Source organism: Lissotriton helveticus, chromosome 7 (genome assembly GCF_964261635.1).
Source record: "Lissotriton helveticus chromosome 7, aLisHel1.1, whole genome shotgun sequence".
Classification (NCBI taxonomy): Eukaryota; Metazoa; Chordata; class Amphibia; order Caudata; family Salamandridae; genus Lissotriton; species Lissotriton helveticus.
The window spans coordinates 1,750,566,298-1,750,592,250 of record NC_136068.1 but is presented as its reverse complement, the minus strand read 5'-3'; the positions used below and the strand labels follow the sequence as shown (position 1 = coordinate 1,750,592,250).

Below are 25,953 nucleotides of genomic sequence, written 5' to 3'. Positions count from 1 at the left end.
GTTTTAGCAGCAGTTTTCTGCCGCTAAAGCGCAATAATTGTATTACCGTTTCTTGATAATATGCCCCTGAATTCCTCTTCAAAAATAGAGGCTGTCCTAATAATGGGATGATCATCACATGGTTCAGCAGGATGGAGAATATGGAGGATACAAGACTGGACAGGCCCTATCAGGCATCAGTTATTTCTCCTGGAGGAAAGAAGGGTGGGGGGCGGTTTTGTTAGTGGGTGCCGGTTTTGAAAGCACTGCAAGTTTCTTGTCAAGATTGATCTAGGGATTAAAGTACCTGCTGGAGAGAGATGTGTGTTTTGTCTAGTCTCAGTATTGACTCATCGAAGGTAGCGCAGAGGGTTAATATGCCAGCTGCAAAGAACAAGTACCATGCATTTTCACCGAACAGTATTTTTCATGTATAGCTCATTTGGATATTTCTTTTGCCACAGAGATTCTTTTGTGACTGTGCAGTTCATAAATTGAAATGGTAATCTAGGACTATGAGCAATGAAGTACCATGATGGAGCTGCATGCAAGCTGAATGGTATAGGTTAGAAAATTTTGTTTTTCCCAGTCTTTCTTATGCTGAAGATGCTAATCTATCTATCTATCTATCTATCTATCTATCTATCTATCTATCTATCTATCTATCTATCTATCTATCTATCTATCTATCTATCTATCTATCTATCTATCTATCTAGCTATCTATCTATCTATCTATCTATCCATTTATTTAACAAATGTCACCTGAAAATGGAAACAAAATGCATCAAGGACTCCTGGCCTCAAACTTGAACTGGCCGGTAAATGAAGAGGTATTATCACTTGGTAAAGGTAAAAACAGGCCTGGTATTACTACCCCATTGTAGCATCCAGCTCGTAATGGGGCACTGACTACTGATTCAAACAGTTAGAAATGTCTAAATTACCCACGCAAAGAAATAAGTTCCTATTAGTAAAGTCAACCCTAACCACGGTGTTATGTTCTGAATCTTGCATTTGTGCTTCTCCAGACCAAGCACTCAAAAAGCCTGCCTACCAGTATCAGTAGCATGTGAATCCTACATCTTGTAGTCCCCATTGCCATATGTAAAATGTTCTATACTCTGATTACACACGTATGCTACATTGTCTGCGTGTGTGAAGTGCTCCAACACCCTACACTGGTATGAGTGGTGCTATAAAACAAATAACATTCATGTGGAAGAGAGGCTGTGCAGAGATGAGAGGCCCTGGTGGCCATATCCTTGTGCACAGTAAGGTCATCATTTACTATGATTTAAAGCTAATACAATTGAATATATCAATTGAAAATTGTGTTGTACATTGCTCTATTTTTTCCAAAAATGTTCTCGGGTGGAGAACCCCTTCCGAACATCCCCCTCTGTACTGGTCAGGCTCCCAAAATGCACAAACTATGCACCGTTGGGGGCTGGTTCTGACAAAATTTGCAAGGGCTACTTTGAATTCCCAGTCTGGCCCTGGGAGGATGCGTCAATGAATAGAGCCCAACCCAGAGACATCAATCTCCACTTCAAGGATGCAATGAAGAGGTGATACTATTTTTCTTTCTTTGCGCTGGGTCTCTATCTTAAAGTCCTGTTCTCCTGGTGACTGATTGTGTACCCTACAACTAGAAGATTTCAATTGTGACCGGGAGTGTGATAACACCATCCATATTCAATGGAGGACTTCAAAGTGAGTATCAATCCACTATCACATCCCTCAGTTGCTCAGTTGCTACAAACTAAAAAACTGTTACAGCCTCAATAAGTGACTAGCTGAAGCTTCAACCAGCAGACTAGTCCTCTCGGGCCAGAGCCGTTAAAACAGAGTCAGAAATATCATAAGACTGTTGCAATAATGTAACATTGCATCACTTGTGACAAGTTCAAATCATGCAAAGCCCATTGGGACACCAATCTTATAGCAAACAATATGAGTTCTCTATGTTGCTCCTCAACACAAGAATTTATAGGGGCCTTTCAGACTTTTGGTGTATTGTGTTTAATTTACTCTTTAACACACCTGTAAATAAAAGCCCTTTCCATCTTGAGTTTGGGTGTTATTTACTTTATCATGCTATAGCTTAGTATCTATTAAATACTTCTCCAAGAGTAAGCCTTACTGGCTTGGCTCTACTACTCCAGTAGAGAGTGAAAAGGCCTCACAGTCTAAATTATATTAGGACTATGGGCTTGATTCCAAAGTTTATTCTGTGGAGTCCACGGGTCACAGTGTTGTGGTCAGATGTTCTGGGGAACATATTAATCCATTAATTGATAAAGATGCTGGGACAGCTTGCATTGCAGGTGAAACTAGTAGGACCTTTGGTGCTGCATGTCCCGAGTAGAGGAGCTGTACAGATGGACTTGTTTATCCTCTGTCTGGAAACTGTATGTTTGTCCAGGAATGAACACTGGGACTACATTTCTATGGGAGATTTGGGAAGTGAGTAGCAACCTCGTGGAGGTGGCTAATTGAGACAGTCTTACCGGGAGTGATGTGTTCTATGTAAGGACAGGTTTTCATATACAGCTGACATTTTGTTTTCATCAAAAGTAGTGGAAAAAATCCTGAGATGTATTTTCCTTGTTCCTTTAGTGCATCCTGTAAATGTGACGGTGAATGGATACAAGTGTCCAGGGTGCTTCAAGGCCCTATCCTCTGATGGATGCACAGCTCACGGGGACATTTTCTGTGAAGGCAAGGAGAACCAGTGTGCCTCCTACAGTAGATCAAGCACCAAAGCAGGTAACCCTCGTGGATGATGCATCATTGTTATCAATTATTTAATATGATGATTACTTACTTAACAGGTCCCAGTAAAAAGCTGTGCATCATGTTGTATAATTGTATAATTGGACAGTGCACTGATACACTGTGCTTTAGGTGCAGCTGTCCATCACTAGTCCCCCATGTTCTTCCCTTACTCCTTCTGGAGTGTGCATGCTCTCCCTTAGTTGTGTTGGGCCTCCTCTTTTATCCCACATAGCTTTGGAGTCTCACATTTGGGCCACACTGCATCGTACCTGCACACCCATACTAAGATCGTCTCCTGGAATGTTGCTGGCTTGGTGTCAAAGCTTGAGTCCCCTGATTGAGGTCTTTCCACAGATTCAATTGACATCTACCTGTTCCAAGATTTACAAATTTCTCATGCAGCGCAGTACAACATCCACAAGTTCTGTGCTGAGTGAGAAGGAGAGAGTAGGAGAGCACCACATTTACTGAAATATGGCACTCTCATACCCTCTCCCTAGCATGGCGCTGAACTTATCTGCGGTCCCCCATGGAGCCGCCTTTGTGTCATAGTGCAAAGGTGTCTCCGTGAGTTAAGCATAGGATTTGTACTGGAAGGATACACTTCCAGTACAAAAAACTATGTTTTGACTAATTTTAAACATTCTCCCACTTTGTATGTGTGCTGTAAAGTGTTGAACACATGCAAAGTCAGAAAAGTAAAGGAAAAACAAGTATTTCTCCTTCATAGCGCATGTTTGAAGGGTGAGCTATTTTCTGATGCTAAACTCTTTCTACTTTATTTAGGAAATTGGGTTTAGCGTCAGAAATCTTGTATGGTTGCATGGGAATGCCCATAGTCCTAGGTAATTCAAAGCAGCGCTACGCGCTGCTTCGAGATACTTTCACATTGTTTCCAGCACTAAACAAGTTTAGCGTTGGTATGAAAATTAGACACAAAGATTTGGCGCCAATATGCTTCACTTTTGTGACACAAACACGGCATAAAATCTGCCTCTTGGTTAGCTGCCCCAGATGCTCAGCAGGGTTTGTCAATTTTAACCTGACTGCTGCCACCACAGGGAAGGGAAGAGTCTCAGGAGCATTGTCACTTTGGATCAGAACTACTGTTTACTGCATGACTAGAGAATTTGAATTGAGTAGTGCTGACGCACAGTGTGTTTCTCTTTCCTACAGGTATTGTAAATTAATTATATAATGTGTACTGCGGGCATTGGTGCTGAGCTTAAAGTAACTGTTTTTTTTAAACATTTTATGTAGCGTAAACTAGACCCGAAGATATCAGGTATCAGAGCGCATTACATGAGCACCAGTTTTGTTACAGATGGACACATTCATTTTTGTTAGGCACAGGTAGTTTAAGTGATCTGCCCAGAATCACAGGATGTTGAGCGTCTTTGCCAAGACTCGTGCCCGGTTCCCCAGCTTCAAAGTTGACCGCTGTAGCTGTAAGGCTACATCCTCTCCCCTGAAAATAGCAGCAGCCACTTTTTAATGTGAAATTTGAGCCCTTGTCTGTCTTGCTAGAAGAGCCTATCGGTGATACGGATGAACACCCTGGGGTTTTCCTGGCCTCCCACTCCCCCTGGTCAAAAGATGCTCTGCTATTGTGTTGCAGCTAAATGCTTTTAGATATAGCAATTGTCTACGAGCGTGCAATGGGAGGACCAATTCTGACTGGGCGTAGACCCACGTGTATCATTCCCCACAGTCCACCAGCCGTATTGACAATATCTTATTAGACATTAGATTGTGGAAATCCTTCGTAGACATGGAAGTAGTCCCCAGGCACGATAGTGATCATAATGCTCTGGGACTGATATCAGGCGCTCTGGGCAACACCCTTCTGAATACTTTGTATGAGGAACTAGACAGAAAGTTGGTTCCAACCAATAGATTGCGTTGGATCAAGTGGAGCTTTCTGATAGAATCAGTAAAAGCATTAGGAAAAGTGTTTGAAGTAGTGTCTGTTAGCTTGGATGCTGTTGCCGCAGATTTTAGAACCCTGGATGACTCAGCTTTCCTGTAGAGATTGAGTGAAATGTATGAGCTTATGTATTCCTTCCTTCCTTTGATATGCTGGTGCCCCCAGGCTTCTCCATCATAAATAAAGATAGAAAAGACCAACTAGGTGGAGGAGTAGCCATCATCCATAAAGATGACATAGACATCACTGTATTGGACTCCTGCAAGTATAGCTCCTTTGAATGTCTCACTGTCAACATAAAAACTAAGGATAACAGCCCATTAGTTGGTCACCTTCTCTATCACCCACCGGGTAACACCCCCGCTTTTGGGGAACTTTTATCTGACTTGATTGCCCACTGCGCTCTCAAAGACACTAATTACCTAATCTTGGGGGATCTCAACCTATGCTGGAACGAAGCCAACAACACACTAATTCACTCTCTCAATAATCTCCTCTGTGACAATAACCTATTCCAACATTGCTCAGAAGAAACTCACAAAAAAGCAGCGATCTTGGATGCCATCATTGCCCATCGAGGCGCAATCACAATTGACAACATTCTTCCAGTGGACTGATCGGATCACCACATGATACTCTTCCACATCAACAAAAGAGTCCTATCCCTGCCTCCTGCTCAAGACCCCCCCAAAATCCAGAAATCTCATCCAGATGCCCATGGATGTCATGGAAGAAAGGCTAAAGGTGCTACTACCCAGCGACAATGATCTCTCCACAAATGATCTCACCTCGCTTTATAACACAAATATGGTAACCCTGCTTGACCAAGTAGCTCCCCTGAAACTTAGAAAAAACCGAGCCATTCTGTCCCGATCTTGGTTCATCTCTGACATCAATAATGAAAGGAGACAACTTAGAGCATCAGAAAGACGCTGGAGGAGCATGCCCACTACCTTCCACCGCAATCAACTCAGAACTCTCAGGAAGAAATACAACAGCCATATCAAGAACAAAAAATCTGTATATTTCCGCTCTGCACTGGACGGCACAAAAACAGACCCAAGGAGCTCTTCAGGATCTGTTGCTGATCCATGTGGATGACAAGAAAAAGCACTATGTGTTTTTAAAATACCCCTCACACACTATGATTCCCATAGTGTCATGCTTCATCATGGGGGTCTTCCCCTCCCTCTATGGGGCGAGGCGTGCTACTACCTACGGACTACGCGGGAGCACTTGTTGTTATGAAGATAGGCTGTGTGTGGTGCGAAAACAATGTGAGTGGTAGGGGGTGAAAGGATTAGGTGATGGACAGATATTAAAAGTTCAAAATTCCCTGGCTAGTAGAAAAAAAACAATGTATTCACTTCTCTAGCTGGAAATGTTAAAAAAGGGGGTTGTAGTAGGGTTATTTGCTATGCCCTACTTGGTCGACATGTTTCATTAAGCAGTCCCCTCTGCTTAACTCATCAGGACCTATGTTAGTCCCTACTGCACTCGGTAAAATATTTGTGTCATATGCCTACTTTCCTCAAATAGACTCGCAAAAATAAGCTAGTCTATTTATTCATGGGCTCGAGTAGGCCCTTTAGAAAAATGACCCAATCTGGTCTCTGAAAGAAAAGGAAAAAATGGGAGAAAAACAAGAAATGAAGGTTCAAAAATACTTTGAAGAACCTTTCAATAACTCATCATCATCACATGTATCTATATTCGACCTGTAGAAAGAAGCGATATATTTTTCTCATAGTCTTTTTTCTTTTTGAGGATTCATAGTTGTGTGATCCATATGTTTGAACTGGCGTAATTCGTTATATTTTGAGGTCATCTCGCCATTGATTCTGTTGCAAAAAAAGATAAACACACACACACAATTCACTCTTACTTTTGTGAATACGACTGAATGTTATTTGACTTTCATGGTGCGGGTACTGAGGGTTACCCACAATGATACTGGTGCAATACGAATGTCATAGTAAATTGCTTTAGGTGCCGATTGTTTCTTAGAAAATGCCCTTTACCTTTAATATATATCCATACACACAATGGCGGCGTACCTAAGGTCTACGTGCAACTGAGGGGTTGTGCAAGAAACAGCATGTTGTCTAATTGCTATAGCAGCGAATAATCAGGAAAAGTCATGGTATTACAATTACATGCATATCGAGAGACTTCCCCCAGTAAAGGAAGGGGTTACCTAGTATACATACATTTCTTAATAGTAATCACACCCCATGAGCTTTTCATCTAAGGATTGTTCATGCGGTCACTGTGAAAGGTAAGCATTGCTGGTAAGTTCGAGATGCAGGGCAAAAGTGGGCCATAGATTATAGACTTCTGGCCGTAGTCTTACTCACTTGTCTGCCGGTAATACCTCGCCAATGCGCCTCAGTGCCGCTCCGTGGGTTACCTTTGTGTAACAAAATCACAGGTATTTATTGTTCGTTGGTGAACAAAAACTGCGAAAAAGTAGGCGTGTCTGAGAGCCTGTGATCCGCCTCCACACTCATTGGGAAAGCGGAAGTGTGTGGTTTTTCTCAAAGAGCTAGTGCGTAAACAAAGATGGCAGCCTTTTTTGGCATATCCTACTCCAAGATCATGTTTGCTTCCTGGTTGGTAGCCAAGCACGGACTATTGACAGTTGAAAACACCTGCTCATATTTTGTTTAGTAATCGTGTTCCCTCGTCAAGGATTGGTTTTTGATTGGGGCGAAAAAGAGGAACTTTGTTAAAACCGTTCATATAATAAGATGTGCATATACATTGTGGCAAACGCTTCGTTTCTAATTGGCATATTGTGGAACAATGCATAGTGCTTGTCGAGTTTTGTACCAGTTAATGTTTCTTTCTGGTTTAACTCGTTCATATCATCAGATATGCATGTACATTGTGGCAAGAATCTGGTTTCTAAATTTCTCAATGAGAAAATAGGGCCATAGTCTTAGTTGAGTTAGTTGAGTGAGTAAGACTACGGCCAGAAGTCTATAATCTATGGCCCGCTTTTGCCCTGCATCTCGAACTTACCAGCAACGCTTACCTTTCACAGTGACCGCATGAACAATCATCAGATGACAAGCTCATGGGGCGCGATTACTATTAAGAAATGTATGTATACTATGTAAACCCTTCCTTTACTGGGGGAAGTCTCTCGATATGCATGTAATTGTAATACTATGTCTTTTCCTGATTATTCGAGGCAATATAGCAATTAGACAACATGCTGTTTTTTGCACAACACCTCGGTTGCACGTAGACCTTAGGTACGCCGCCCACGTGTGTTTGGATATGTATTAAAAGTAAAGGGCATTTTCTAAGAAACAATCGGCACTAAAAGCAATCGACTATGACATTCGTATTACACCAGTATCATTGTGGGTAACCCTCAGTACCCGCACCATGAAAGTCAAATAACACTCCGTCGTGTTCACAGAAGTAAGAGTGAATTGTGTGTGTGTGTGTGTGTAGCTTTTTTTGCAACAGAATCAACGGTGAAATGACCTCAAAATATGACAAATTACGCCAGTTCAAACATATGAATAACACAATTATGAATCCTAAAAAAGAAAAAAGACTATGAGAAAAATATATCGCTTCTTTCTACAGGTCGAGTATAGATCCATGTGATGATGATGTCTTATGTAAAAGTTCTTTAAAGTATGTTTGAACCTTCATTTCTTGTTTTTCTCCCATTTTTTTCCTTTTCTTTCACAGACCAGATTACTCATTTTTCTAAAGGGCCTACTTGATCCCATGAATAAATAAACTAGCTTATTTTTGCAAGTCTATTTTAGGAAAGTAGGCATATGACATAAATATTTTATCGAGTGCAGTAGGGACTAACATAGGTCCTGATGAGTTAAGCAGAGGGACTGCTTAACGAAACATGTCAAACAAGTAGGGCATAGCAAATAACCCTACCACAGCCCCCTTTTTTAACATTTCCAGCTAGAGAAGTGAATAAATTGTTTTTTTCTACTAGCCAGGGAATTTTGAATTTTTTATATTTCACCTTTTTATCCATCACATAATCCTTTCACCCCCTACCACTCATATTGTTTTCGCACCACACATAGCCAATCTTCATAACAACAAGTGCTCCCGCGTAGTCCATAGGTAGTAGCACACCCCGCCCCGTAGAGGGACGGGAAGACCCCCATGATGAAGCATGACACTATGGGAATCATAGTGTGTGAGGGGTATTTTAAAAACACATAGTGCTTTTCTTGTCATCCACAAGGATCAGCAACACTACCTGTATTTACATTTAAAATAAAAATAAAAAAAATGAAACAAATTGATAGAACCTCATTGATTTTAAAACATGTGTATTGGAGGTTGATTCTATCATACTACCTCTACCCTCCCCCTTTTGATTTATTTAGCTCTTCAGGATTATCAGTCAACAAACCTCGAAACCAGATATGTCCTTGGGGCAGGCTTCCAAAGAACGGTGCAATAACTTCGCCACCTTCTTCAATGACAACATCTCCAAGATCGAGCGCTCTCTGATCACCAACTGCTCCTTCCCTCCCCTTGGCAACCCAGTTGAAGTGCTTAGTTGTGATCTCACTCCCAACACTAAACCCTGGTCACTCTTCCAGCCCATTCCAGAAGAAGAGATAGCCAACCTCATCTCCACCTCTAAACCTTCATCTCACACCGTAGACCCTCTCCCTGCTCTACTCACCAAAAAATTTAAACTCTCCCTAGCTCCACTCTGGTGTAGGATTATTAACAGTTCCCTAAAACCGTAGTCGCTCCAGATTGTTTAAAATTGGGACAAGTCACCCCGCTGATGAAAAAAAACAGGCCTGGACATAAATGACCTAAACAACTTCAGACCCATCTCCAACCTTCCTCTTCTCTCTAAAATCCTAGAAAGATATGTACTCCAACAACTAACTCAACATCTGGACATTACCTACCTCCTCGACTCCCATCAGTCGGGATTCAGGAAAGGGTGCAGCACAGAAACCGCAATCCTCAATATAATTGATGATATACACAAATCTCAGGACTCAGACCAATGCTGCCTCCTCATTCTCCTAGACCTACTGGCAGCATTCTACGCAGTTGACCACAAGCTTCTCCTCAACGCTCTCGAAGATAGGGCTGGTCTAGACGTGGTGGTCCTCAAATGATTCTCCTCATTCCTACACAACCGCTCACAGAGAATCAAAATCAGAAGCTTCTAATCTGGCCTTCAGCCAGTCTTAAGGGGACTTCCCCAAGGATCAGTGCTCTCCCCATTCCTCTTCAACATCTACATGGAACCCCTCGCCAACCTACTCAGAAAAGCTAACATCCCCTTTCACCTTTATGCTGATGATTCCCAAATCTACTTGGAAGTCTCCTCTGCTAAAGACATCCAAAGACTCAATGAAACACTAAGGGAAGTGCAACGTTGGCTGTCAAGCAACCACTTAAAACTGAACCCGGACAAAACCAAACTACTCCTCATCTCGAACAAAAAAGAGAACCACAAATGGTCGAGTGGCTAAAAGAGATCGATGCGCTCAACGGGAACCTCACCCTGGCTGACTCTGTTAAATCATTAGGCATCACGCTAGACTCAAAACTGGACATGACCAAACACATTAAGATTTCGGCTAAGAGCGCCTTCCTTAACCTGAATCTACCAAATAAAATAAAACCTTTCATTCCAACCAAAGATCTCAAACAAGCCACTCAAGCATTGGTGCAGTCAGTCCTCTTGGGAATAGCAAAAACACACCTTGCTCCGCTGAAAACAACTCTCAATGCGGCTTCCAGAATGGTCACTGGAATAAAGAAATTTGACCATATCCCTCCCCCACTCAATGAACTTAATTGGTTACCAATTGAAATGCAGGCGAACTTCACAACGGCCTGCCTCACCCACAAAGCCCTCCACACAGGCAAACCCGAATACCTGGCATCCAAACTCAAAAAAGCAGGTCAGAACAGGAACCTCAGAAGCTCTAAGGGGCACATGCATCAACCTATTTAGGAAGTGCAAACGGTGCGAATCAGTAAATTCGGCCGTTTGCACTTCCTAAATACGTTTTTGGAATGCATCAAACTTTTTTTCTTAATTCGCATTTTTTTGCATTTCTAAAAAATGCGAATGCATTTAAGGAATCGCATTTGTGCGATTCCTTAAATGCAATGCATCAATTTTTAAAAAAATGCGAATTATGAAATTGGAAGTGCAAATTAACACGAGGTTGACCCTCGTGTTAATTTGCGAAAATCTTTCAAAAATGAAAAAAATGAATTTTTTAAACTGTCATGTTACAGACACACATGTGCTTAGGACATGTGTGTGTGAAACATGCACTTTCAAATACATTTCAGGGGTGCAGGGGGGGTCCTTTGGACCCCCCCCCCTGCACCCGTGGAATGCATCAACAAATTGCGAATTCTTAAATGCCTTCCCATTGACTCCTATGGGCCTTTTGGCCCATAGGAATCAATGGGAATTGCGAAAATGCACTTTGGAATTCGCTATTTATTTGAGATTCGGTAAAAATTGCGATTTTTACCGATTCTCAAATAAATAGTGAAAAAAATGATGCATAGCATTTTGCAATTCTTAATTTGCGATTCGGTAATTTTTGCAAATTAAGAATTGCAAAACCTATGAATGATGCATGTGCCCCTAATACCTTACTTCTTATCCCGCTTAAACCACGAAAACAAAAAACCGCGGGCAGGTCATTCGCCGGAAATGCGTCCAAAATATGGAACTCTATCCCTCCCCACATCAGAACTTTGCCCTCCTTTGCTAAATTCAAAAGTCAGCTCAAAATCCTTTTCCTCGATTGATCCTTAGCGATTGGATAGGAACAGTCGGAGTGCTGAAAATTACACTGAACCACTCTCGGCTGGGGGCTAACAAACCCCTGAAACGGAACTCTTAAACATCTTCTTTACTATGTCTCTAATCTGGATTGTCTCACTTTATTGCAATATGTTCTGCTCTCTTTTGCTCGCTTTATTGTAATATGCTCTGCTCCCGTTTGTAGGCTAACAAATCCTTGTAACGGAACTCTCTCTATTGCAATATGTTCTGCGCTCTTTTGTTCCCTTATTCTATTATGTTCTGCTCTCATTTGTTCTACTCTGTAACTCTTGTGAAGGGCTCTGATACCCTTCGGTCAGGCCAGCACTATACAAAACTTCGTAAATAAAAAAAGTAAATGAACAAGGGATTTATCTCCGCTTTTTTGCTTTAAAAGCCAAAGAAGCGGAGACAAAAATATCGCCCTATCAACAACAGGGTGCTAACATGCAAAATTGCATGTTAGCACCCTTTTTCACTATGCTTCCTTTTGCATCCCTATTGATATGCAAAGTGGGCATTCCAGAGCAAAATAATAGGAGAAATGTCGCTAAGCGACATTTCTCCTCCTATCAAGCTTCACGCCAACCCTGTTAGAGACAAAAGAAGTAGCGCTAACCACAGTTAACGCTGATTTTTTACGGGTGCTAATTTTCAGACTTAGCCATGTAATGCAATGGGAGGTGGATTAAATGGCTAAGTCCACCATGGGCTATCATATAGGACATCCCTATCCTTGTAGTTTTATCACTGCATAACCAGCGATGACCTCCCAAAATGCCGATATCGCTGGATTTTTTATCGCCTAGGCGGTTAGCGTTGTTAATACGTGATAACCAAGCGATATTATCCAGCGATAGCAGGTGTTAAAAAAATTACTGCTAAGCACCCTTAGTGTTAATTATCCCTGTTCCTTGTTAATATGCCACTTAGTCTTGATAAAAAGTAGGCCCAATCCTTGGTGGGAGAAAAAGGCCCCTTGCTACACCTGCTGAGTGGCCAGGTGTTGCCTTTCCTGATCCATCAAAACTGGGTGTAGAGTCCCCATCTGGATGGACAGGTCACCCTACAAAAATAGATTGTTGATTCTAAAAGAGATTAGGAACCTTCTAAATGGAACACTATTCTGAGTGCAATAAAATGCAAGTATTATCGTTCTTTTGAGTGCATCATCACCAATGAGGACTCTGGCATCCATGCCCCATTGGATAGTAACATTTCTGCTGCTGTTAGGGTTGAGCATTTCTCCCAGTTAGATTTGGGAGCTGTTGACCAGGGATTGTCCCAGGCTGCCTTTCATACTCAAGTCACCAGGGTGGCAAGTATTAACCCCTTCTATAATTTTATGGGTGAGCATTTCATTGAGTTGGTGACACAAACAGACCACAGTATTTCCAACATTGAGATTTCTAAAGCATTAGATTTGATTCTAACAAATAAAGTCCCAGGTTTGGATAAGATGTCAGGTGATCTTTTCAAGTCTTATAGAGATGCATGGGGTCCTTATTTTTCTTCTGTTCTTTGATGCTATAGTGATCGGTGCATCTATGCCTTTCACTTGGGCAGGGTGAAATGATCCAAACTAACTACAGACCAATAAACCTCTTTGATAGTTCATAAAATCTGTTTAATCGGATAATTTTGAAAAGGTCGAATTTCTGGATGTCCGATTCGAATGTACTAACTTCCTTGCAGGTAGGATTCACGGATAGCTTAGGAACAATTGACCAGGTGTTCTGCCTGCAATTGCTATACTCGAATTTCATTCATGTGAGGTGGCGGAGAAATTTATGTTATATGTTTGGACCATTATTCTGCTTTTGATCTAACCCTCAGAGAATCTCTGTGGAAGGTGTTGGCAGAGATGGGAGTCCCTGAGTATCTTATAGAAGTTTGAACTAGACTACCTTTGACCAATTATGCCCAGGTCGAATGTGGACCTCAGGGTGACTTAACACTTTCCATCCTTTATAATCATTGAGTAAGGCAGTGGTGTGTGCTGTCTCCAACCCTCTTTCTCTTATATATTAATGATTTAGTATCACAGCATTTGAAATGTGAGAGTGACACCTCATATCTTGCCGGGGTGAAGATACCAACCCTATTGTTTGCAGGCAATACCCTTTTATTATTGAAATTCCCTATGGGGGCTACAGTCTTCTGGATTGTTTTGGGTCCTTCTGCAAGCAGATGAGGCTGAAGATTAAACTCAGCAAGAGACAATTAATGGTTTTAACCCATGCAAACCAGACTGTCAGTGGAGTGGCTCTTGAGAGAGTTCTGATGTTCGAATATCTATGGGTTACTCTCACCATGGATTTCATTGGTTACTCCATATTCAGATGCGAGGGCTCAAAATACATTGTGGGGTTATTTTGAGGGCTCACTGCAGCTCCTTTTTTCTACGGGTGGCTTCAGCCCTTGAAATCTACAACAGACAAGCACTAGGAGCCATTCTGTATGGTGGAGAGCTTTTGGGCTTCCAAGACACTATACCCTTAGAGATTATAGAACATCATTTTTATGAGGAACCTAAGTAGCTTACCAGCTAGCACCCGCTTGTACCTCTACATCTAGATTATGGCTTTAGACGCATCAATGAAACAGCTGGGTTAAGACAGCTTTTGTGCTGGCAGAGATTCTGAGTTACCCCAGAGCTCGTGAAATTTCATATGGCCATAGATGACCTGTAAGATTGCCTGGCTTCGGATAACGAAAGCTCGGCTAGGCCCGATTGGGTACAAGAATCTTTGGTTTTTCCCTGCAGGTGCTGGGTTAATTTTAAATCTGATTGGAATTATACTGACAACCAAATTCTATACCCTCTTATGGCAGTGTTTCTTACTGTTTCTTTTTTAGAGTTCAAAGTAGATAACCATCTAGAAGCATTCTTGGATAAGATTGAACCCTTGTAAAGCCTTTCTATGTTAAATGCGCAAGGGGATATTGCCTATTTGCTCTTTGACAGTCAAATGGAATTGTCACTCTAGTGATTGTGCCAGATTCTGCCTGTTCTGCCCTCAAGTGGCCAAATTGGCTGAGCATGTCATATTTTTCTGTTCAACATACCAAAGCAATAGAAGGAAGTGGATTTACTGAAACCTGGGGATTAGGAATTTTAGGACCTCATACAGAATTAAAAGAAGTGTTACCAGACAATGCATTATGTTCTCTTTCTCACAATTATTTATGTACATGTGAAGGCTATTTCTATGTTTGCTGCAAAATGCAGCACACATAGATAAAGCAAAAACACAGAGAAATAAAAGTATTTCTCCTCGTTTCTCCATTCTAATGCCTGCTCTTGCATGGCGATAGTTTTTGGCACAGCCTCAGATTTACACCTCCTTGTAAATCTGGGGCAGCGTCAAAAGCAATGAATGTTGCAGTAAAATGCCCCCAGATACACCCATTGCATGCCCCTTTTCATTCTAAGTGATGCGTGTGAAGGGGCCTTATTTACAAGGCGGCGTTAAGCCACAACATGTGGCTTAAGCTTAGTGCCACTTTGTAAATATGGAGAAGGGTATATTGCCACCAGAACATTGCTAAAAGTAATGTCCTGGTGGGGATGTCTTCTTGTAATTATGACCCTCTGTGTGTTGTGGACTGAAAGGGTGCAATGGAGCTCAAGAAGGGTGAGCAGACATAGAGAACTGAGATAGCGTCCGATGAAGTGTAGTACAGGGTGGCAGAGGGTAGGTGAGAAGGTTAATAGGTGTAAAGAGAAGTTATGTCTAACTGTTGTGGTTTTATAGAGATGCAAAACAGAAAATATACTGCAGAAATTAATGGAAGTAGTTCATCTATGCAGATTTCCGATAGTGTATAGAGTTTTTGAAGGTTGCCTATTGTGTGTTCAGTTTTTGAAGGTTGCCTATTGTGCCTGCTGTTTTTATAGATGTGGTGGAACTGAGGTATTGAGATTTTGTAAGCAGAGTATTGGACCCGAATGCTGATGTCTGCGACATATTCTGCATAAAAGTCATGAGCACTGTGTCACATTTATAATAAGTCACTTGGATGCAGTCACATATGCTGTTTACCATTTAAATGAAGGAGAATAATGGAGATGTAAACGTTTGTGATAAATGAATAAAAGAAATGCCTGGTCTAGTTTAACACTACAGCATTATAGCCAAATGAAATAAAAAACATATGTTTCAACTAAATCATCTGCAATTGTGACAAATGCACTGCCTTCAATTCCAATGCGATACAAAAGGGGATGATGGACGGAGCGTTTGAGCTAATCAAACACTCACCCCAGTCAACTGATCTGGGTTTAATCCACCACCATTCTTTAGCCCACTCAGCCACCCCATTTCAGACATGGCTATATGCAAATCAGTCTGACCCTGTGCCTCATGGGAACAGTACAGCCCGAACTGCCAAGCCATGTCTTCCATGGACCGGAAACAAGCATCCTGGGACCGGTTTCGGATTCATAATCCTCATCAGCCAGGCTATCTTGAATCCAGTGGCCAAGTGAGCAAGGGACTCACGTCTGAGCATACCCTGCCACACTTAGGGCAAACAAAGCGATACAAAAGGGGATGATGGACGGAGCGTTTGAGCTAATCAAACACTCACCCCAGTCAACTGATCTGGGTTTAATCCACCACCATTCTTTAGCCCACTCAGCCACCCCATTTCAGACATGGCTATATGCAAATCAGTCTGACCCTGTGCCTCATGGGAACAGTACAGCCCGAACTGCCAAGCCATGTCTTCCATGGACCGGAAACAAGCATCCTGGGACCGGTTTCGGATTCATAATCCTCATCAGCCAGGCTATCTTGAATCCAGTGGCCAAGTGAGCAAGGGACTCACGTCTGAGCATACCCTGCCACACTTAGGGCAAACAAAGCGATACATAAGGGGATGATGGACGGAGCGTTTGAGCTAATCAAACACTCACCCCAGTCAACTGATCTGGGTTTAATCCACCACCATTCTTTAGCCCACTCAGCCACCCCATTTCAGACATGGCTATATGCAAATCAGTCTGACCCTGTGCCTCATGGGAACAGTACAGCCCGAACTGCCAAGCCATGTCTTCCATGGACCGGAAACAAGCATCCTGGGACCGGTTTCGGATTCATAATCCTCATCAGCCAGGCTATCTTGAATCCAGTGGCCAAGTGAGCAAGGGACTCACGTCTGAGCATACCCTGCCACACTTAGGGCAAACAAAGCGATACAAAAGGGGATGATGGACGGAGCGTTTGAGCTAATCAAACACTCACCCCAGTCAACTGATCTGGGTTTAATCCACCACCATTCTTTAGCCCACTCAGCCACCCCATTTCAGACATGGCTATATGCAAATCAGTCTGACCCTGTGCCTCATGGGAACAGTACAGCCCGAACTGCCAAGCCATGTCTTCCATGGACCGGAAACAAGCATCCTGGGACCGGTTTCGGATTCATAATCCTCATCAGCCAGGCTATCTTGAATCCAGTGGCCAAGTGAGCAAGGGACTCACGTCTGAGCATACCCTGCCACACTTAGGGCAAACAAAGCGATACAAAAGGGGATGATGGACGGAGCGTTTGAGCTAATCAAACACTCACCCCAGTCAACTGATCTGGGTTTAATCCACCACCATTCTTTAGCCCACTCAGCCACCCCATTTCAGACATGGCTATATGCAAATCAGTCTGACCCTGTGCCTCATGGGAACAGTACAGCCCGAACTGCCAAGCCATGTCTTCCATGGACCGGAAACAAGCATCCTGGGACCGGTTTCGGATTCATAATCCTCATCAGCCAGGCTATCTTGAATCCAGTGGCCAAGTGAGCAAGGGACTCACGTCTGAGCATACCCTGCCACACTTAGGGCAAACAAAGCGATACAAAAGGGGATGATGGACGGAGCGTTTGAGCTAATCAAACACTCACCCCAGTCAACTGATCTGGGTTTAATCCACCACCATTCTTTAGCCCACTCAGCCACCCCATTTCAGACATGGCTATATGCAAATCAGTCTGACCCTGTGCCTCATGGGAACAGTACAGCCCGAACTGCCAAGCCATGTCTTCCATGGACCGGAAACAAGCATCCTGGGACCGGTTTCGGATTCATAATCCTCATCAGCCAGGCTATCTTGAATCCAGTGGCCAAGTGAGCAAGGGACTCACGTCTGAGCATACCCTGCCACACTTAGGGCAAACAAAGCGATACAAAAGGGGATGATGGACGGAGCGTTTGAGCTAATCAAACACTCACCCCAGTCAACTGATCTGGGTTTAATCCACCACCATTCTTTAGCCCACTCAGCCACCCCATTTCAGACATGGCTATATGCAAATCAGTCTGACCCTGTGCCTCATGGGAACAGTACAGCCCGAACTGCCAAGCCATGTCTTCCATGGACCGGAAACAAGCATCCTGGGACCGGTTTCGGATTCATAATCCTCATCAGCCAGGCTATCTTGAATCCAGTGGCCAAGTGAGCAAGGGACTCACGTCTGAGCATACCCTGCCACACTTAGGGCAAACAAAGCGATACAAAAGGGGATGATGGACGGAGCGTTTGAGCTAATCAAAAACTCACCCCAGTCAACTGATCTGGGTTTAATCCACCACCATTCTTTAGCCCACTCAGCCACCCCATTTCAGACATGGCTATATGCAAATCAGTCTGACCCTGTGCCTCATGGGAACAGTACAGCCCGAACTGCCAAGCCATGTCTTCCATGGACCGGAAACAAGCATCCTGGGACCGGTTTCGGATTCATAATCCTCATCAGCCAGGCTATCTTGAATCCAGTGGCCAAGTGAGCAAGGGACTCACGTCTGAGCATACCCTGCCACACTTAGGGCAAACAAAGCGATACAAAAGGGGATGATGGACGGAGCGTTTGAGCTAATCAAACACTCACCCCAGTCAACTGATCTGGGTTTAATCCACCACCATTCTTTAGCCCACTCAGCCACCCCATTTCAGACATGGCTATATGCAAATCAGTCTGACCCTGTGCCTCATGGGAACAGTACAGCCCGAACTGCCAAGCCATGTCTTCCATGGACCGGAAACAAGCATCCTGGGACCGGTTTCGGATTCATAATCCTCATCAGCCAGGCTATCTTGAATCCAGTGGCCAAGTGAGCAAGGGACTCACGTCTGAGCATACCCTGCCACACTTAGGGCAAACAAAGCGATACAAAAGGGGATGATGGACGGAGCGTTTGAGCTAATCAAACACTCACCCCAGTCAACTGATCTGGGTTTAATCCACCACCATTCTTTAGCCCACTCAGCCACCCCATTTCAGACATGGCTATATGCAAATCAGTCTGACCCTGTGCCTCATGGGAACAGTACAGCCCGAACTGCCAAGCCATGTCTTCCATGGACCGGAAACAAGCATCCTGGGACCGGTTTCGGATTCATAATCCTCATCAGCCAGGCTATCTTGAATCCAGTGGCCAAGTGAGCAAGGGACTCACGTCTGAGCATACCCTGCCACACTTAGGGCAAACAAAGCGATACAAAAGGGGATGATGGACGGAGCGTTTGAGCTAATCAAACACTCACCCCAGTCAACTGATCTGGGTTTAATCCACCACCATTCTTTAGCCCACTCAGCCACCCCATTTCAGACATGGCTATATGCAAATCAGTCTGACCCTGTGCCTCATGGGAACAGTACAGCCCGAACTGCCAAGCCATGTCTTCCATGGACCGGAAACAAGCATCCTGGGACCGGTTTCGGATTCATAATCCTCATCAGCCAGGCTATCTTGAATCCAGTGGCCAAGTGAGCAAGGGACTCACGTCTGAGCATACCCTGCCACACTTAGGGCAAACAAAGCGATACAAAAGGGGATGATGGACGGAGCGTTTGAGCTAATCAAACACTCACCCCAGTCAACTGATCTGGGTTTAATCCACCACCATTCTTTAGCCCACTCAGCCACCCCATTTCAGACATGGCTATATGCAAATCAGTCTGACCCTGTGCCTCATGGGAACAGTACAGCCCGAACTGCCAAGCCATGTCTTCCATGGACCGGAAACAAGCATCCTGGGACCGGTTTCGGATTCATAATCCTCATCAGCCAGGCTATCTTGAATCCAGTGGCCAAGTGAGCAAGGGACTCACGTCTGAGCATACCCTGCCACACTTAGGGCAAACAAAGCGATACAAAAGGGGATGATGGACGGAGCGTTTGAGCTAATCAAACACTCACCCCAGTCAACTGATCTGGGTTTAATCCACCACCATTCTTTAGCCCACTCAGCCACCCCATTTCAGACATGGCTATATGCAAATCAGTCTGACCCTGTGCCTCATGGGAACAGTACAGCCCGAACTGCCAAGCCATGTCTTCCATGGACCGGAAACAAGCATCCTGGGACCGGTTTCGGATTCATAATCCTCATCAGCCAGGCTATCTTGAATCCAGTGGCCAAGTGAGCAAGGGACTCACGTCTGAGCATACCCTGCCACACTTAGGGCAAACAAAGCGATACAAAAGGGGATGATGGACGGAGCGTTTGAGCTAATCAAACACTCACCCCAGTCAACTGATCTGGGTTTAATCCACCACCATTCTTTAGCCCACTCAGCCACCCCATTTCAGACATGGCTATATGCAAATCAGTCTGACCCTGTGCCTCATGGGAACAGTACAGCCCGAACTGCCAAGCCATGTCTTCCATGGACCGGAAACAAGCATCCTGGGACCGGTTTCGGATTCATAATCCTCATCAGCCAGGCTATCTTGAATCCAGTGGCCAAGTGAGCAAGGGACTCACGTCTGAGCATACCCTGCCACACTTAGGGCAAACAAAGCGATACAAAAGGGGATGATGGACGGAGCGTTTGAGCTAATCAAACACTCACCCCAGTCAACTGATCTGGGTTTAATCCACCACCATTCTTTAGCCCACTCAGCCACCCCATTTCAGACATGGCTATATGCAAATCAGTCTGACCCTGTGCCTCATGGGAACAGTACAGCCCGAACTGCCAAGCCATGTCTTCCATGGACCGGAAACAAGCATCCTGGGACCGGTTTCGGATTCATAATCCTCATCAGCCAGGCTATCTTGAATCCAGTGGCCAAGTGAGCAAGGGACTCACGTCTGAGCATACCCTGCCACACTTAGGGCAAACAAAGCGATACAAAAGGGGATGATGGACGGAGCGTTTGAGCTAATCAAAAACTCACCCCAGTCAACTGATCTGGGTTTAATCCACCACCATTCTTTAGCCCACTCAGCCACCCCATTTCAGACATGGCTATATGCAAATCAGTCTGACCCTGTGCCTCATGGGAACAGTACAGCCCGAACTGCCAAGCCATGTCTTCCATGGACCGGAAACAAGCATCCTGGGACCGGTTTCGGATTCATAATCCTCATCAGCCAGGCTATCTTGAATCCAGTGGCCAAGTGAGCAAGGGACTCACGTCTGAGCATACCCTGCCACACTTAGGGCAAACAAAGCGATACAAAAGGGGATGATGGACGGAGCGTTTGAGCTAATCAAACACTCACCCCAGTCAACTGATCTGGGTTTAATCCACCACCATTCTTTAGCCCACTCAGCCACCCCATTTCAGACATGGCTATATGCAAATCAGTCTGACCCTGTGCCTCATGGGAACAGTACAGCCCGAACTGCCAAGCCATGTCTTCCATAGACCGGAAACAAGCATCCTGGGACCGGTTTCGGATTCATAATCCTCATCAGCCAGGCTATCTTGAATCCAGTGGCCAAGTGAGCAAGGGACTCACGTCTGAGCATACCCTGCCACACTTAGGGCAAACAAAGCGATACAAAAGGGGATGATGGACGGAGCGTTTGAGCTAATCAAACACTCACCCCAGTCAACTGATCTGGGTTTAATCCACCACCATTCTTTAGCCCACTCAGCCACCCCATTTCAGACATGGCTATATGCAAATCAGTCTGACCCTGTGCCTCATGGGAACAGTACAGCCCGAACTGCCAAGCCATGTCTTCCATGGACCGGAAACAAGCATCCTGGGACCGGTTTCGGATTCATAATCCTCATCAGCCAGGCTATCTTGAATCCAGTGGCCAAGTGAGCAAGGGACTCACGTCTGAGCATACCCTGCCACACTTAGGGCAAACAAAGCGATACAAAAGGGGATGATGGACGGAGCGTTTGAGCTAATCAAACACTCACCCCAGTCAACTGATCTGGGTTTAATCCACCACCATTCTTTAGCCCACTCAGCCACCCCATTTCAGACATGGCTATATGCAAATCAGTCTGACCCTGTGCCTCATGGGAACAGTACAGCCCGAACTGCCAAGCCATGTCTTCCATGGACCGGAAACAAGCATCCTGGGACCGGTTTCGGATTCATAATCCTCATCAGCCAGGCTATCTTGAATCCAGTGGCCAAGTGAGCAAGGGACTCACGTCTGAGCATACCCTGCCACACTTAGGGCAAACAAAGCGATACAAAAGGGGATGATGGACGGAGCGTTTGAGCTAATCAAACACTCACCCCAGTCAACTGATCTGGGTTTAATCCACCACCATTCTTTAGCCCACTCAGCCACCCCATTTCAGACATGGCTATATGCAAATCAGTCTGACCCTGTGCCTCATGGGAACAGTACAGCCCGAACTGCCAAGCCATGTCTTCCATGGACCGGAAACAAGCATTCCAGTGAAGAATTGGCTTGGTAGTTTGGTCTGCCCTGTTCCCATGATGCACTGGGCCAGGGACAGACTAATTTGCATATAGCCAGGTTCTGAACTGGGTTGGTGCAGTGAGCTAAAAAACGGTGATGGATCAAGCCCTGATCTGTTGACTGGGTAGGAGTGTTCTGATTAACTCAGATACTCTGTCCATCACCACCCCCTTTTTGAATTCAATTCCAATGCAGCATTTGTATCTCTCCAGAATCTATTTGACTATATTGTATCGGTGGGGGATTATGCACATGGTGTTTTGAGGTTCTACCAAATTATTGTCCTCAGCCAAGTTATTGTCTAATAATTTTCTGCATTCTTTTTTATGACAAACTCTTATGTGGCATATATTGAGAAGCTTACCATCTGCTTCTTTATGCTTAAAGTAATCAGAAAAAATACTCAATTCCTGCAGAGCTGCTCCTGAAAAATCTATGTCATGCCCTTATCATTGCTAGGTTAGACTATTGCAATTCAGTTTTTTAGGAGTGTCGGCTATCTCCTTTAAAAACTACAACCTAACCAGAGTGCTTATATTGGGGCTGAGCAGGAAAACTAGAATTTCTGTCTATCGTCCTCTCTTTTACTGGCTCCCTATGAGCAAGTGTTGGTTATTGAAGATCTTATGTTTCTGGGCCATATACAGCCTCACCACTGACAGTTACTTGGCTTCTCTTTTCTCAACCTATTCTGCAACTAGATACCTCCAATCCAGATCTGTGCATTATGCTTCTTGACAAGACATAAATAAATAGGTAACATAGTCTTTTTCGCTTGTAGAACCCTGCTTGTGAACCAAGATCACAATGTATACAACTTCAAACAAATGTCCCCCAAGAGCAGGCTAGCGAAAGGCAGAAAATGCTTTTGCACCCAAACACAGAAAACCACTAGCAGCCAGATCAGAATAGTCTTAACTGTATGAACTATTTTCGAATTGGTTGAAAGCATGCTTAATCAGAACTGTTGAAAGATCATGTTGTTGAAGAATCAGATTGACAAAGCATTCGCCCAATCAGAACAAGGCCTTGCACTCGCACCATTTTCAATGGCTATATGGTAGCCAGTAGGACCAGCTGTGGCATGGGAAAATGCCAAACATGTAGTCTTCTGTACACAAGATTTGCATCTTCTTACCGTTAACTAAAAAAGATAAAAAGTTGTTGAGCCCTTATTTGTACAATGGAGGTAGCCTGCAGAACAACGCAAAATGGTTCAGTAAATGCTAGCATGAACAGCCACAGCAGCTATGGTATTACAAGACATAAATGGAATGTTATGCTTTGATGACCATGTACCAAGTTATTACCCCTCTAAGTCCCCCTGCTGTCTTTCCACTAAAATATCCATCACTGTTATCTTTATGGGTCAGTGTCCTGGCTGTTGGGCACCCGTATTGACTTATTGCTGTGGAAGGTTGCACTCTTATAATGTATTGATAGTCAAGCACTTAATGCCTTAATTCCACTAAAATACTTACTGTATACCCAAGAAAATATAAGATAAACTTTGTAATGAGGTTCTTTATTTGTTTCAACTTTTGGTTTATTGTTTTATTGTCCAATTCAGCCTTCAGAAAGCTTATTCGATCAATCCAAACACCAAGTGAAACATGTGTCAGCTTAAATGTTTAAGAATGTGGAATGAAGTACAATGAACAAATAATATAATACTGAAGTGACTTATTGCAGCAAAAGTGTTCATTCTAGAAATGTGTTATTTTCGCCCTGAGAAAATTACCCATCTGCGTATGAGGTTCCCACCAAGTGCAGTCAATGGCACATTATGTTCTCCTACTAAGTTCTTAGTATCATAACTAAACAGAAATAACTGAATTGTTTGGTGCCTTCTTTTTTTTAGAAACAAAAGTCACGGTTCAATCATCAAACAAGCAGATTTATGTGATGTACATCTTTTCATACTCACACCCTATCTCACCCAGTCAAACAATGCCTGTCATGCAGTTTTACCACCTTACAAAGTACACTAGAGGATAGGAAACTGAGGTGTGCTGTCTTTGTATTTCAGGTAAGCTGGAGAAAAGTTATAGCATGAGAGGGTGTGCTACCAAGGATGCCTGTGAAGTCGGACCACTCAGCATGGTGTCATCTAAAACATTTCATCATAAGTTAAAGTGTATTCCTTCCAATAAAGTTTAAAATGCCCCAGGAAGTCTAAAATCTATTCTTTTTTTCAGCCTCATTAATCATAGGTAGCATCATTGATAATTCACTGTAGCCACCGGAACCATCTGATGCCGAGAGTCAGGTTTTATAAACAGGCCCACAATGTGAACTAACCACATCTCCTTATCACCATCCTGGCTGCAAATAAGTAGGCCAAAGTGATGCACATTATAAAGACACCATGCTGTTTATGGGCTAATCCCACTTCCATTAGGCCAGCTTTGTCTGTAGGTTAGGTTCCACCTGTAGGCACATTGACGCCTTGAGTATTTATTATAAGTATGTATATATGTATGTGAATGAGTGAATGAATATAGGCTTTGTAAAGCGCAAACTTAGCCCAGGGGCATCAAGACGCTGTGGAGAGGGATCAGAAATGTCTAGAGTGAAGAGGGCTTACCGATTCGGACAGGTAAGGATCCAGGTCTTCAAGGCCTTACGGAACAAAGAGTGTATTTCCAAGGTGGAAATTGAGGGAGGGAGTTCCATAGGTTCGCTCCAGTCAACGAAAAGGCTCTCCCCCCCATTTAGATTTCCTAATCCTGGGGACTGTTACCCGGTTCTTGCTGGCAGATCTCAGCTCCTTGGCGGGGAGATATCTCCGAAACAGTTTTTTAATGCCTTTTGAACCCATATTATAAAAGGGCTTGTGAACCTGGCATAAGGCTTTAAACACAATTCTCCTCCCCAAAGGGAGCCAGTGCATACTTCTGATGGTGAATGAAACAGAGTGGAATTTGGGAAGGCCCATCACCAGCCTAGCAGTGGCATTCTGCACAAGTTGAAGTCGGTGTAGGAGCCCCTTATTTATCCCTACATAAAGGGCGTTGAAGTAGTCTAATCTAGACACATAAGGGCCACAACTGCCTGTTTCCGCGAGGGTAGGGAGAGAAATCAGAAGATCTTCTTGAGGATCCGTATCATCCCAAACAGGTAGAGACTGTTCTATTTATTTGTGGGCCCAGGGAAAGGGACGAGTCCACAATGATGCCTAGATTTTTGGAGCTGAGGCTAAGGCAAGGGCAGGATCCAAGCATGTCAGGCCACCAGGCCTCCGAACAATTGTCCTTCTTGTTTCTAAAAATGAGGACCTCAGTTTTATCCCCATTGAGTCTTAGGTAGTTCTTGACCATCCATGAAGCCACTGCCAGCCTGCAGTTTTTAAAATATACTGCTGACGCTGCGACACTCTCAGTGATAGAAATCATGATCTGAGTGTCATCAGTGTAGGACACCATTTCTAGGCTAAAAGACCTTACCACGCTGGCCAGCAGAGCTACCTAAATATTAAAAAGGGTAGGACTCAATGAGGATCCTTGGGGAACTCCACATAACAATTGTTTTGGGCCGGAAAGAAATTGGCCCATCTTGACTCTAAGTGAGCGGTTCAGGAGGAAGGATGAAAGCAGATTGAGGTCAGAGCCCTCAAACCCTATTTCCCGGAGTCTCCCAACCAATCTATAGGGGGAGATCATATCGAAGACTGCCGTCAGGTCCAGAAGGATCAGTATAAGGTGGTATGACCAGCGTCAACCTGTTGTCGAATGTTGTCAAAAACAACGGTTAATGC

At 43.9% G+C, this 25,953-nt stretch overlaps 1 long non-coding RNA gene across 1 annotated transcript; it reads left to right on the top strand.

Moving 5' to 3' along the window:
* Window positions 1-442: 442 nt before the first annotated feature.
* On the top strand, window positions 443-24,287 carry LOC144767669 (uncharacterized). The gene is made up of 3 exons (XR_013598304.1): window positions 443-544; window positions 2,601-2,750; window positions 24,226-24,287. It is a non-coding gene; the product is annotated as an uncharacterized LOC144767669 (long non-coding RNA).
* Window positions 24,288-25,953: the final 1,666 nt, after the last annotated feature.